The following is a 15,987-nucleotide window of genomic DNA, read 5'->3' as shown; positions in this document are numbered from 1 at the left end:
CCTTTCAGAAAAATAGAGGAGGAGGGAACATTCCCTAACCTGTATTGTGAAGTCTGCAGAACTGTAATCCTAAAATCTGACATAAATACTACTTAAAAAAATTATAGACTAATAAAATTCCTCATGAACATGAATATAAAAACATAAGAAATATTAACAAATTGATTTCATAAATCTATATAAAGGACAATACATCATGATCAGTAAGGTTTCTCCTATGAATGCAAGCTCGATAGAACATTTTAAAATCCATCAATACAATTCATGATCATAACAGCAGAAAAATATGATAATTTCAATAGATGTCTAAATAAAATTTGACAAAATCTCACAACCCATTCGTGATATAGGCTCTGTGTAGATTAAGAATAGATGGGAACTTCCTCCATCTAAAAAGGCCATGCTGAAAAGTCTACATATGCCATCATAATGAAGTATTATGAAATATTAAATATTTCTTCCAAAGATTGGGAAGAACCAAAATAGCTACTCTTATTGCTAGAATTTAAACACTATACTAGAGGTTCTAGCCATTTTAAAAAGGCAAGAAAAAGAAACTGTAGAAAGATGGAAAAGGAAAAAGACAGATAGGATAAGGTTTTTTAAATTTTTTTATTTTTTATTTTTTATTTATTTATTTATTTTTTGGATAAGGTTTTTATTGAAAACTCCATAGCTCCAAAACAGCTATGAGAAACAGTGAATTTAACAAGTCCATTCAAGAGAAGGTTTCTACAAAACAAAACCGAACTCATATTTTTACATACTAGCGGCATACAATTGGAAAGCAGACCAAAACACCAACCCCATATACAATCATATACCTGTCTGATTCCGTTGTTCTTAGAATTACTATCTCCCAAATATCTTAAGCCACTGAAGTAGTGCCTCTGAAATATCTGTGCATTACTTGCCTCTGGCATTTCATCCCTGTTTCATACCAGTGAGAGGTTTTAACAACAGTATTTTTTTTTATTCTTAAAAGATTTTATGAATCCATTTTATTTGAGAAAGAGAACATGAACAGGGGGAGGGGCAGAGGGAGAGGGAGAGAGAGAATCTCAAGCAGACTCCACACCGAGTATGCAACCCAACAAGGATTCTCAAGATCATGACCTGAACTGAAACCAAGAGTTGGATGATTAATCAACTGAACCACCCAGGTGCCCCTCAACAGTAGCACTTCTACACCATGCCAGAGGCTTTCTGTACTTCCCTTATCAAGGATGGAATCCTCCTCATCAGCCAGCCAAAGAGTAAATCACAGCTCTAGTATCCTACTTTTTAAAAATATTTTATTGGTTTATTTGACAGAGATAGATCAGGCACGAGCAGGGGGAGTGGCAGACAGAGATAGAGGGAGAAGCAGGCTCCCCACTGAGCAGGGAGCTTGACACCAGACTCAATCCCAGGACCCTGAGATCATGAGCTGAGCCGAAGACAGACACTTAACCGACTGAGCCACCCCCATGTCCCTCCAGCATCCTATTGTAGCATCAGCATTCTCAGACTGTTCCTGGAACACAGTTAAGTCAGTGTTCCACAGGGAAAAAATACCAAGGTGGTTTTGCTGGTGGTTGGTTTCCCTGAAGTGTTCGGGAATAACAGGTATGAGAGAATAAGTAAGCATGATTGGGCAGAGGAAGACATTGAAGTGTGATGAAGTCACAGAGGAGGCTTCAGTTGACCCCACAGGGTGATGTGAAGTGTGGATAGCCCTCCAGCAAAGTCCTGAACTGTGGTCTGAGGGCCAGGACTTTGTACCCCTCAGTGAACCAGTCACTGGTTGTGGGTTGACATCAAAGAAGGGAGGTCATGTTGTGCAAAGCAATTCCCTTCATTCAGAGCAATCAGGATATACACTTCTAAAGATGCTTTCTAATTCAACTTTCTGAAATTATATGGCCAGAAGTCTCACAGGTCTGTTCCTGTCTCTGTCTTAACTCTCACTTAGGATCATTCATACATACCTTCCTTTCCTCCTGAGCCCACAATTGGGTGAAGATTTCCTCTAAATTATAGCATTGCATGCCTGTATACTTTACGTTCATCACTAGATGATCTCTCTCTCTCTCTCTTTCTCTCTCTCTCACTCTCTCCATCCATCCATTGTTTTTAACTTAGAGTATCTTTTTTAAGATTTTATTTATTTATTCATGAGAGACACAGAGAGGCAGAGACATAGGCAGAGGGAGAAGCAAGCTCCCTGTGGGAAGCTCAATGCGAGACTTGATCCCAGGACCCCGGGATCACAACCTGAGCCAAAGACAGATGCTCGACCACTGAGCCACCCTGTGGCTCTAACTTAGAATGTTAGATACTCTAAGTGTCTCTCACTTAGAGTATTGTGAAACTCTCTAAATTACCTAGCAGGATTATGTTCACAGTAGGAACTTCCTTGCTATATACTTTGTTGGATTTTTTCCTTCTCCTTCTTCCACCTCACACTTCTCCTCCTCCTCCTTCTTCTTCCACTTCTTCTTCCCCTTCTTCCTCTTCCTCTTCTTTTCTCTTACTTCTCCCCTACTAGAATTTCTGGCAGTCATGTCCTAAATAAACTAATATTTGACGATAACTCTAAGGTCTGCATATGGAGAGTCTAAATGAAGACAGTTGCTATCAGAAGTGGTCCTAGGAATCAGATGATCAGGATGGGATCCCATAATGTTCCACTTGCTGGCCAGATGGCATCAGAGACCTGAGTGCTTAAAGTAAGAGAGGTGATGATAATCCCATAATGCTATAGCATCCTGATAACTAATATTATCACTTGTGGTTAATTCAGGTAAGCTAAAGGTGGAAGAGGATGGATTGTCTTATGCAGTATCTCTAACAGTTGAGATATATGCAGACAACAGTAATGATAAAGAAATTGGATTTCATTGCTCAATATTTATTACCATGAAAGCATAAAGAGAAAATAATGTCAGATTAAGATCAGATTGCTACTATATTAGTTTCTGAAGACTGTTATACAAAACACCATAAACATAAAGCTTATGGTTAGAAACAGGAGAAATTTATTCTGAGTTTTGGAGGCCAGAAGTCTAAAGTCAAAGGTGTTGGCAGGCCACATTACCTTCAGAAACTCTAGAAGGGAGAGTCCTTTCTTGTCACCTCCAGCTGCTATGGCTCCTGTTGTTCCTTTGCTTCTGGGAGCATAGCTCTAATCTCTGCCTCTGTCTTCACATGTCCTTCTGCCCTGTGTCTTTGTCTGCCTTCCTCATCCTATAAGGATACCTGCCACTAGGCTTAGGGTTCACTCGAAATCCAGCATGATCTCATTTCAAGATCCTTACATTAATCATATCAACCAAGACCCTATTCCAAATAAGCTTACATTAGTGGTTTCAGGTGGACATGTTTTTTTTGGAGGGCAACTATTTAACTTCTTGTAGATACTAACTCAGAGCAAAATCCAACAGGTATGTATGGCAATACTTAAGCAGACTTTCACATACAACCCAAGGACAGATTATACAGAAAATCAGTATCTGATTGTGAGAGTAGCAGAATTAAAAAGAAGGCTGATTTCAAAGCTACAGCAAGTATTTTACACTAAATTCTGTGTCCTGATATGGAAAGAATGGGCCACTGAGACCTGGGATGAGGATACCTGGATGGATATGCTTGAGAACTTTGGATCCCCAGATTCTCCTAAACCTTCAGGATCACATAAATGTCTTTCTTCCCAGTGCTGGAGGATAGCAGCCTCCCTTGCCCACACATGATGCAAAGGTCATCCCTCAGGCACATGACTCTGAAAGTGGTGCTTGCCATCCTTAAGATCTGCCTCCATTCCTCTCTCTGCTTCTAGTAGACCAATAATTAAAGTGAAGTCTTAGCATGACTACCTGGAGGAATTGCTATTTCTGATTCTGGAGAAAAGGGATTCTTCAACAATGGATCTTCAGGATCCAGGAACATGTATCAGCAGTAACCAAGGCAACATGTTTGGGAATGGATTTTGAGGCTATTTATTGGAACAAGACATGGGGAATATAAGGCTGGATGAGGGACATTTCCTCATCACTCTGGTTTTTCTTTCTCCCAAGGATACTTGAACTCAGTTGTTAATATTCTAATAGGATGGCTGTTTGAAGCTTGGGAAAATGGTTATTTATGGAAGTTGTAGAATTGCCTTGTTGGAGTGTTGACAAAGGAGTCAGAAAGCTAAGGCAGGAAGGCATGTTAGAAAGGATTTACTGCCTAAGATTGGAGAATCTATCAACTGAGTTTGTTCTTTAGTATAATCTTCAGATTCAGGGAATCTAAAGGATGAATATTAGTCAGATTTAAAGATATGAAGGGTATTACAAGATGAGAAGGCAGCAAGAGCAGAGGCAAAGAAAGGAAAACAAAGTTACTTATAAATAAATGGTGAGAACGATTCAGCCCATTTGGGTAACAAGAAGTGGAATTGGTGAATCTAAAAAGATTATTCCTTTTAGGTTCGGGGAGAAAATTTGGTTCATCATGAGAAGCAGAGTCACACCCATCCTCATCCCAAACTGCCCCTGTTCTTCAACACTGCTGTTTGGCATTGAGTATAACCTAGAAGGCTTTCTGAAGAAGAATCTCCCAAGAGAAGTCTGACCTCTGTTTTCAATCCCCACCCCTGCTGACTCGCCCTGCCCTAGAGCACTAGATGGAGCTCTATGGAAGCAGTTCTAGGGGTGTAGGGAGAACTGGAAGGGAAGAGTTAATGAGTTTGCAGAATTGGATTTTCTCAGCTGGAACGAAGAATTGCTTGCTGGGACATAGCCTACAGATGGCACCCACTGATGGATGGCCTATTTCTAGATCATTGACACCTTCCGTTTATACATAGAAACACCTAGACAGCTGGAACCACTAGAGTCTTGCTTAGGGCATGATGTGTTAGAGAGAGCATGGGCTCTAAGTTCACCCAAAAGACCTGGGGTGATATTCCAGTTCTGCCATATAGAGCTGGTTGTAGCTGGGCAAGGTCTTCTACCTCGCTAGGACTTAATTTCCTCAACTCTACAGTGATGAAGACCTCTAATTAAAAAATGTATAATTTAGTAATTTGAGGAAAGTACATATATTAAGGAACATAGTGCATTTTATACATACATATACATATATACATATATGTGTGTATCTATCTATCTATCTATCTATCTATACTGAAAGGAAGGCTACAAATAGTAAATCAAAGATTAGAATGAAAGAAATTTGAAATTTTTAGTCATTAAAAAAAAGTACTTTGAAATTCTTTAGCAGGGGGAGAAAAAGGTGATGGCATGGGGGGAGGGGTGTGCATGTGTTTCCCAAGGAACAAGACGGGGACCTGCCTGGCTTGACCTGCAGGACCTCTTGGTCTCTGTTGTGGTCTCTTGTCCTTCAGACAACATGGAGAGCATTGGAAAACTGGGGCTACCAGGTAGAAGCAGAGGAAGAGATGATGTCTGACATGGAAAAATTAAATAGGAAGAATCTATTAGTTTCCACGTCTTTATTTTTTTCTCAAGGGCTTCTTTTTCTTTCTTTCTTTCTTTCTTTCTTTCTTTCTTTCTTTCTTTCTTTCTTTCTTCTTCTTTGTTTGTTTCTTTCTTTCTTTCTTTCTTTCTTTCTTCCCACTTTCCCTCCTTCCTGCCTTCCAATTTATTTATTTATTTATTTTAGAAAGAGAGAGAGAGTGCACATGGTGGGGAGGGGCAGAAGCAGAGGGAGAGAGAATATCTCAAGCAGACTCCACACTGAACAAGGAACTCAATCTCACAACCCTGAGATCATGACCTGAGTTGAAATCAAGAGTCAGATGCTTAACCTACTAAACCACCCAGGGGTCCCTCAAGGGCCTCTATCTGACTCATTTTATGCTTACGTTGAATCAACCCTCAATGCTATCTTTGCTGCTGGCCTCATGGGCCAGCTGCATTACAGCAAACCAAAGCTGCAGTTCACCTTTCTCCAAACCTGACTTACCTCCTTTCTTTACCAGGTGCCATGGGGCTTCTATTCCTTCCACTGGGTCTTTGGCCAATGTTTTTCAGAGGGAAGAGGAATAAAAGGAAGAGAAGAAAGAAGTGAAAGCAGAAAGTAAAGGAGAGAGAAAGATGGAAGGAAGGGAAGAGGGAGGAAGAGGGGTAGGGAGGAAGGAAAGAAGGAAGGGAGGAAGGAACAGAGGAAAGTAAGAAAGGAAGGGAGGGAAGGAGGGACGGAAGAAATCCCTTCCACATACAATTACTCATTCATATTCTCCCCAAAGTATATGAATAATAATCATTGTATCCATGTTAAAGATATAAAACCAAAGCTAGTTTGCCTTTTCCATGGTATTCCGTGAAACAAATATTTATTGATAATACCTAAGGTGAAAGATACTGTGCTAATCAATCCCTAGAAGATAATGTAAACGAGACAAGTTTTCTTACCTTACTGAGTTTACAAAACGCAAGTAGACTTGCAGTGGGCTGTATGTTTATGTCCTCAAAATTCATATGTGGAAACTCTCATCTCCAGACTGACAGTATTAAGATGCAGGACCTTTGGGAGGTGATTAGGTCATGAGTGTGAAGTCTTCAGAAATGGGATTAGTCTCCTTATAAAAGGGATCCTACAGAGTTTTATTTCCTCTTCCTACTAGGTGAGGATACAAGATGGCCATCTGCAACCTGGGAGGGAGTCCTCACCAGAGCCTAACCATGCTGGCACCTTGATCTCAGACTGCACATTTCCAGAACATGAGAAATCACTTCTGGTGTTTAAGCTCCCACTCTACAATTTGCATCTGAAGCCTGAACTGACCAAAACACAGTTAAGACAGGTGCGAACACAACACTAACAATGAGAAATGAATCAACTCCCAGATGAGAAATGCTCTCAACTCTTATGCATGTTCAGAGAGGTAGGGCATTCCTTAGAAGCACCATGGGTCACTTATTCTTTTTTAATCTTGCAGCTAAGGTTCTGGCTAGTGCTGATTATGAATATTGCATTTTTGACCTTGGTTTTAAAAAAAAGTTTGTATTTTACTTCCATTTGTTTTAGATGGAATAATTTTTTTCATGGCAAGGTTAAATAACTTGCCTCCCATAAATTTTAAAACACTTCTCAAACCACAGTACGAGAAAGTTGCAAACCTTAAATTGGACAGAGAGTGAATTATGTGTGTTCTGAGAAAGTTAATTTAGAGGCAGCTTCGGGTCACTGGAGAGAAATGGGATAGGGATTCCTCAGTAAACCAAGAGGCAACATTTAAGTCTTCATCCCAAGTTAGTTCTTGTTTTCCCAGTGCGATCCACACCATACCAGAAAATACGCTGTTCAGAGCAGATTTCATTCACTCTTTTTCTCAACCCACTTTATTGTCCATTGTTTGTGAGGTTCCTCAATCAAGAGGAATAAGCTATGGGTTTGTGACAGCATGATCTCTGCCAACAAAGAATTTAAAACCCAGTCAAGGAGAGAAATAACAGCAATATCTTATGTTTTCACAATGCTGTATACAAAGCACTGTTATCCTACCTCAGCAAGACTAAATGGTACTCAAGAGGCTGCCTAGGGCAGAAGAGGTGGGGAAGAGATGGTGTTGGGATCTTGCTAGGGTCCTATATTTTGGAATAGGACAGATGCCTGTGGGTGGATAGAGCAGCTGTGTATGGACATTGGAATACCAGGCAACATATCAGGATTCAGGAGTCAGATGAGCACCTCAAAGATGACTTGGGGAGCCCCTTAGGAAGAGAATACTACCCATAATATTAATAAGAGCCAAATTTACTCATTACTTACTATATGATAAGAGGTATGCAAATACCTATTTATTTAATTCCAAGAAGAACTTGGTAAGTATTATTATTCCCATTTGCTAAAGAGAAAACTGAGGCATAGTAAGTTAAGTAATTAGCTCAAGATCACATGTCCCATGGCTGGAATTCAAACCCAAGCCCTAACTTTGAAGTTCATGGTCTTTTTTTTTTTTCTAAAGATTTTATTCATTTATTCATGAGGGGGAGGGAGAGAGAGAGAGAGAGAGAGAGAGAATGAGGCAGAGACATAGGCAGAGGGAGAAGCAGGCTCCATGCAGGGAGCCCGATGTGGGACTCGATCCCAGGTCTCCAGGATCAGGCCCTGTACTGAAGGTGGCGCTAAACCGCTGAGCCACCCGGGTGGTCCAGAAGTTCATGGTCTTAACCACTGTATTATACTGAGGTCAACATCTCAGATTCCAGAGATTTTAAACTACACCAAAGTCAGAAGAATCAGCATATAAAGATGAAGAAGATGCTTGTTCTTGAGAAATGTAGGCTTCACAAAGAGTTACCTGACATGGCTAAGTGGCCAAAGGACCAGCAAGGCACCCCAGAAGGAGAATGGAGAATTGCTTTTCTAAGGAACTTGCAAGTTCTGTAAGGGTAAGGTCTGCCTCACCCTTAAGCTTGTGGTATTTCTCCATAATGCCTAGACCAGAGATGGTTATGTGGTAACTCCCCAGCATAATTCATCCCACCTTCTGTTATCCTTCTTGAACACTTGTTATTGACACAGAGGGCATTTTCTCATAGAGGGAGAAAAGGCAATGCTCAATAATTGGGACAATAAATTTTGGGAGAGTGCTCTAAGAGGAAAGGGTAAGGAAGTATCGATTCTGTGTTTGGGGTAGTAGGAGAGTCTTCCCAAAGGAGGCAAAAGTCTAAGTAGATCTTAAAGAATGAGGTATAATTTACTAGGAGTGAGAAAGTGGTATTGCAAAAACAGGGGTCAGTATATGCAGTGGTTCCCAAACCAAATGAGCAACTGGAGAACTTGTTACAAAAAAAAAAAAAAAAAATTGTAATTCCTAACCTTGGGATTCTGATCCCAGTGATCTGGAGTTTGTCTAGGAGCTTGTGTTTTTAACAAGTCACTCAGGGAGGGGCCTGGGTGGCTCAACTGGTTAAGCATCTAACTCTTGGTTTTGGCTCAAGCCATGATCTTAGCTTCATGGGATCAAGGCTGGAGTCTGTCTCCATGTTCAGTGGGAAGTCTACTTCTCTCTCTCTCTCTCTCTCTCTTCCTCTGCCCCTCCCCTTGCTCATGCTCTCTGTCTCAAATAAATAAATACCTATTTAAAAAACAACAAAAATAAAAAGACACAAGTCATCCAGGACTTTATGCAACTCCTTGGCAAAGTGCTTTGGAAGTGATACACTGTGTATATATGCTTGTCAGTGAAAGAGCAGCACATATTAAAGAGTGGGTGAGCGTTTCTGTGAAGTTGTCAAGGGGACTGAAGAGGGTGGGAGATGTGCCAGAAAATATGGGTGGGGACTGGATTGTAGGGGCCCTGGTATCTTATAGACACTGTGGAGCTGGAAGAGTTATCAAGCAGAGGAACACCCTCATCAGGTGGGATTTTTAGCAGACAAGTCTGGGTAGATTTGGGGGAATCATTAGATTAGGAACACCTGGAGGCAAAGAGAACAGCTAAGAAGTTAGTATAATAGTGTCATAGGGGGAGAAACTTGCTGAAGTGGAGAGAAGAGGCCCCCATTTGGAAGATAGTTCTCTGATGGAAGGCACAAGCTCGTCATCCATCATTTTGATATATTTTTCTTTGATAGTATATAACTTTTTTTTGTCATTACTTGAAACCTGTTATGAAATATTTATTTCTTGGAAAACACTTTTCTTCCATCCCACTTCCTACCCTCAAAAGTCACAAAAATCAAAGAAACTGAAGTAGTTCCCTTTGGGTTTAAATTTGTTCATCCAAAGGCAGATTCCACAATCATTTAGACACTGGCAGCCTTGGTGCAGACATGAATTGATTTCAACACTTTTAAGGAGAATCAGATAAATCCTGGGAAACAAAATGTTCTGTGTTTAAGACAGAGAAAGGGCAAGTGGAGAAGTTGGAAGCATTTGTGCCAAATTTCTACCACTTGCCCTCAAACATTTTCTTCTCTTGCATATATTTTCCACTCATTCATCTGCTGAGATTTTGCTTATGGAAGTTAGTATTCTATTGGTTCTGTATTCAAAACATTGGGGGAAAATTTTTGAGGCTAAATAATAATAAATAACAATATGTGAGGTGGTGTGGAAAGAATAGAAGGAACGAGGAGATTCATTTAATATGCCTTAAGTGAAAATATAATTTTATAGATACCTTTAAAAACATCCATATCTTTTGACCAGTAATCCCACTACTGGGAATTCATCCCAAAGACAAACTTCTAAAGGAAAACAAACAAACAAACAAACAAAACTGTGAAAGCAAAGGATTTGGAGCAGCAATCTCTATGTAGGAAAAATCAAAACAAAACAAAAGATTAAAACCCTAAATATTCCAAGTACAATGGGATGGTTACATAAGTTATGTTAGTTAATTGATGACATATAAATTGAAATTTTTTTTTACCAGTTATAACTGGTCAGAGAAGGGTGAATTTGTTCTTTAGCTGTTTCATACCAGGAGTCAATAAGTACCACCCACAGGCCAAATCTAGGCCATGCCTATTTTTATAAATAGAGATTTACTGGAACATAGCCATGTATGCCCATTTCTGTACATATTTCTAGCTACACCAGTTGACTTGAGTTGCTGTACAAAGACCATGTGGCCTGAGAAACCTCAAATATTCATTATCTGGCCCTTTACAGAAGAAGTGGCCAGCCTCTGATTTAGACTAAGGCAGCAACAATATCTCTCAGGTTGGTTTGCTATGAGCTCCCACACCAGAGAGTGAGATCTCAGAGGGAAAGGCATGGCAGACACAGTTTTGAACACCAGCACGTGCCACCCCAGCACGTGACCCTGGGGATGGTATTTTACAGTCAGAGTCTTAGTGGTCTCAACTGTGAAGTGAGGATGGTACTTCCCCTACAGTGTTGCAAAGAGAACTGGAGATCTTATTTGTAGCATGCATAGCTTGATGCTTGGACCTGGTCAGGACCTCAATCCAGGGGTCAGGCACACTGGGCTGACACCCGAGCACAACCACTTATTCACTCTGTGACCTTGGGGAAGTTACCTATCTTCCTGAGCCTCAATCTACTCATAACGTAAAATGAGGATGGTGAAGTTCTATCAGGTTCGGGGTTCATTGGGAAAACATTTGTAAAATGTTTAGCATAGTGCCTAGTACCTATGGCAATACCTGCAAGAGGCAGCTAATACTCTCTCCCCTCCCATTTCTATCTCATCACCCAAGTATGATAATGACACTCCTTGGCTTGCATTAATGTGTCCCAATGACCTTCTCGGGGAAGACTGAACTCCCTAGCCTAACAAGGCTCCTCATGCTGTTCCTGCTGCCTCTTCAGCTTTCTGTCCCCACCTGTCCCTTCTCCATGTACAACATGCAGCACAGTACCTCATAAATCTATTTTGATTGTTTTTAAAAGTTAACAAATATGCATTATGTTTTGAATTTTGAAAGGTGAATATATTACTTGAAAACAAACACACACCAAAAGACCTAACACTTAGGGTACTTGCTATATGCTGCTCTAAGAACTACACAACACTCGCTTAGTCCTCATAACCACCCTGTATAGGAAGTATACCCATTAGCCTCATTTTGCAGTTAAGAAAACTGAGCTACAATGAGGTTGAATAATTTAGCCGAAGTCACAGAGGTGGCAAATAACACAGGATTTAAATTCAATCAACTGCCTGCAAGAGGCTACACTGTTAAACACATTGCTGGACTTCCTCTTGCCACATAAATAGAACTGAAAGGAGAGTTAATGGGTTAATTTAAAAGGCTGATAATTCCAGGTGTGGTGGGAGATGTAGAACGGCTGTAACCCTCACATATTTATGGTGGAAGTATACATTGGTTATAATTACACGTATATTCCACCATAATTACAGATTATGGTGGAAGTATGTATCCGTCCAACCATCTTCCAACACTTGTTTATCAGCATCTCTTAACATTTAGTATGAACTTACTCTGTGACTCAGCAATTCTGTCCCTAGGCATTTCCCTGAGACACAGGAATGCAGAGGTCAACCAAAGACATGGAAAAAAAAAAATGTTTGCAGCAGCTTTCTTGTGTAATCGCCCTTAAATGGAAACAATCCAAGTAAATAGGTGCAAGGATAAATAAATTATAGTGTACCTGTATACTATATTGATACTACATATCCATATAAATAAACTACTGTAATGTACAATAATAAGGTGGGTACTTTCTCAATCATAATGCTGAGCAAAATAAGCCAGGTGCACCAAATGCATCCTGTATGACTCCACTTATAGATGCTTCAAGAATAGGCGATATAATTGATGTCAGTAGGAGCCAAAAGGTGGTTACCTAGGTATATGCATGAGGTGGGGGGAGGGGGAAAGTGTTTGACTAGGTAGGAGGAGAGACCTTGGATCCTGGAAGTCTTTTGCTTCAGCTGAAAAGTGATTACACAGGTGGAGACATACATAAAACCATCAAGGTGTGTTCTTCAGATTTGTTCACATTGATGTATATACCTTATATCTCAAAAAAATGTTAATGACTAAGTCTTAGTAAACTATAGACCTTTGAAATTTAATTGAACAAGAAGGGACTGTGTTCTCCCTCTCTGTTTCTCAAAACAAACCCCCTTCCCTAACTCTCCCAGAGGACTCCAGGTTATGTTCTATTTAGAGTGTCATAACATCAAATAATGGACTGCTTCTCCAGCAGAAGAGCACAATTGGCCTAGAATTCTCAAATAGAATACTAGAAAACAGAAGCAGGTTCTTTCTGCCTGATATAGTAAGTGAGTAGACTTCCCCCATTGCTGTAGCCAGCAACCAATCAGGCAATTGTTGTTGGCTCAAGAGCAATGGGATTGTGAAAAGCATCCAAGGATGGGGTCAGTGTTTGACGAAGTGCCTCAAGCCACAAGCTCATGCACTAAATCAATAAAAATCATCAACAGATTTTTGGACTTACTTTAAGAAAGTAGCATTTCTATGAACCTTCTAGACAGATACAAAGAACAGCTTGACTCTGAGTTTTAAGAACATCTTGCAAATAACAATTCCCATTGTTCGGAGTTGCTCTGGCTGATGAGCAAATGATTTCACAGCTTGACAGTACGTATGTAGCTAAATATCGATGTTGCACTTGGGAGAACCTCAAGATTTGATTCCTCATGAGGAAAATTTGGATCATATTGCAACCAAGAGCCAATGAGTTTTGAGGTTCACTGGTTTGCATCGTAGAAAGTTTATCTGGTGACTTGAACATTATACATCTCTCTTGTTGTCTTTGAACGTAAGATGTTTTAAAAGAAATTTCAAAATTTTATTTTGGCAAAGCTACTCTTATAAGGCCCAGTAGCAGAACCAGGAAATATTTATTGAGAATTTACTCTGCTTTTTGAAATGGGTTTGAAAACCACATTTAGTAGATGAGAAACTGAGTTAGCCAAAGTTCCCATAATACCCAATCCCAGAAAAGTCAGAATTTGAATCAAGATTTTCTGAGCTTAGGAAAAACTGTCTTAAGAGCTTGGTCAATTAGAGTTGCTTCTTTAAAGTAAAATAATAACATCTTAAGATCAAGTCATATTTCTGCTGTTCACTAGGTATGCGACCTTGGACTAATTAGTTCACTGCTTTAACTTTAGTCTTTTGATCTGAAGAATAAATAGGTTTGCCCTAGTGTCTCTCCAAAATGTTGTGGGTTTGTACCTACCATATTTAGCTCAAAAAATGTGTCCCTTTTTATTTCCTGCCATTGCACAAAAAGAACCACATTAAAATCAAAGACAGTTTTATTTGAACTAGAAATCTGTTGGGAAATTGTAATTCAAACCACTCAATCTATTCTTTTCTATAATAAGATTATTTAAAATTACCCACTCTCACGGAGAGGGACTGGTGATGAAAGACCTGAGTTGTATAACCAAGGCCAGATTGAAAGAATTCAGCATAATTGAAATGGATAGATAATGTGCCAAAAGACCTGAGAATGTTTAGGACAGAAGAAATGTAAATACTTTAAAAAATTGAGTAAGTAAACATTCTAATAGAACAAGTAGTGATTTTCTTTATGTAATATGGAAGTCAAAAGAGAGTTTTCAGCTTGTATTTGCTTGTAGTTTCATTAAAACAATTTTCAGAAGGATTTCCTATATCCATGGTTTGCTGTAGAATTGGGAGGGTGATGGCCACTCAAGTGAGCAGATTATTTCCTTGTAAATTTCCTAGAGAGATTAGTCTTCTTTTCTCTAAATTAGCCTTAAGTATGTCTCATCTACCTGAATTATGCTCTTGGAATGGCAACACAGTCTTCCAGAAATTAAAAAAAAATCTGGTTGTTATCTGGTAAAGTCAGAGATGATCCTTTTTTCATTTCAGCCAGTTCAAGATTGGAATGATAATAAAAATTGACCTTTTCATATTTCAGTTCAATTCAACTAATATTGATTCAACATTTATTATACTTAAGTATAATTGCTAGATTTGGGGGATAAAGATTTCTAACTATACGAACCCACTTTAGTAAGATTAAAATTATAGTAAAATGAGATAAATGTACTAAAAGCATTAGGCTTGCATCTCATCAATCCCTTGGAGGAAGAGAAATGAATATAGTCTGAGAATCATGGAAGACTCCCTGTAAGGAGTGACTCATACTCCTAACTCTTGGAAACGAACAAGGGGAGGCAGAAAGGGAGGTGGGTGGGGGGTGGGGGTGACTGGGTGACGGGCACTGAGGGGGGGCACTTGATGGGATGAGCCCTGGGTGTTATACTATATGTTGGCAAATTGAACACCAATAAAAAAAAAAGAAAGGACTTAGAAATGCAACAAAGTTATGAGCTAGAAGTTTTTCGTTTTTTGAATGTCAGTAAAAACCAAACAAAAGAAAGGAAGCAACAAATGTTGGAGAGGATGTGGAGAAACGGGAACCCTCTTGCACTGTTGGTGGGAATGTGAACTGGTGCAGCCACTCTGGAAAACTGTGTGGAGGTTCCTCAAAGAGTTATAAATAGACCTGCCCTACGACCCAGCAATTGCACTGCTGGGGATTTACCCCAAAGATACAGATGCAGTGAAACGCCGGGACATCTGCACCCCGATGTTTCTAGCAGTAATGTCTACAGTAGCCAAACTGTGGAAGGAGCCTCGGTGTCCATCGAAAGATGAATGGATAAAGAAGATGTGGTCTCTGTATACAACGGAATATTACTCAGCCATTAGAAATGATGAATACCCACCATTTGCTTCGATGTGGATGGACCTGGAGGGTGTTATGCTGAGTGAAATAAGTCAATCAGAAAAGGACAAACATTATATGGTCTTATTCATTTGGAGTATATCAAAAATTAGTGAAAGGGAATAAAGGGAAGGAGAAGAAAATGAGTGAAAATATCAGTGAGGGTGACAAAACATGAGAGACACCTAACTCTGGGTAATGAACAAGGGGTAGTGGAAGGGAAAAAAAAAGGGGGTAGTAGAAGGGGAGGTGGGGGGGTTGGGGTGACTGGGTGATGGGCACTGAGGGGGGCACTTGGCAGGATGAGCACTGGGTGTTATGCAATATGTTGGCAAATTGAACTCCAACAAAAAAAGTTTAAAAAGTAAAAAAAAAAAAAAAAAGGAGTGACTCATGAGGGCAGTTTTGCTTTATTTTAAAGATTTTATTTGTTTCTGTCTGAGAGGGAAAATGTTGTACAATGTGTGGGGGAGAAGCACAGGGATAGATGCAGACTCACCGCTGAGCAGGGAACCTCACATGGGGCTTGCTTTCAGGACTCCAGGATCATGACCTGAAGGAGCTGGAAAGATGGAAGGCAAGGGGATTAGACTTGACCTAGAGAATTTTCTTTTTAAAGATTTTTACATTTATTTTAGAAAGAGAGAGCAAGAGAAAGCCAGAGGGCCAGAGGGAGAGAAATCTGAAGCCAACTCTCTACTGAGTGGGGAGCCCCATGCGGGGCTAGATCTCAGGACCTTGAGATCATTACCTGAGCCAAAATCAAGAGTTGATCACTTTACAGACCAAGCCACCCACTCCAGACCTAGAGAATTTACA

General features: G+C 39.9%; 1 long non-coding RNA gene across 1 annotated transcript in view; it reads left to right on the top strand.

The window, feature by feature from the left end:
- Positions 1-5,965: 5,965 nt before the first annotated feature.
- LOC144282885 (uncharacterized) overlaps positions 5,966-15,987 on the top strand; it is a 54,437-nt gene continuing 44,415 nt past the window's right edge. The window contains exons 1-2 of the long non-coding RNA XR_013351297.1: positions 5,966-6,066; positions 6,614-6,793. This is a non-coding gene — a long non-coding RNA (uncharacterized LOC144282885). The remainder of the gene's footprint in view (positions 6,067-6,613; positions 6,794-15,987) is intronic.

Source organism: Canis aureus, chromosome 14, assembly GCF_053574225.1.
Source record: "Canis aureus isolate CA01 chromosome 14, VMU_Caureus_v.1.0, whole genome shotgun sequence".
In the NCBI taxonomy this organism is placed as follows: Eukaryota; Metazoa; Chordata; class Mammalia; order Carnivora; family Canidae; genus Canis; species Canis aureus.
Note: the sequence above shows the minus strand (reverse complement) of the source record. Positions and strands in the feature narration are given on the sequence as shown.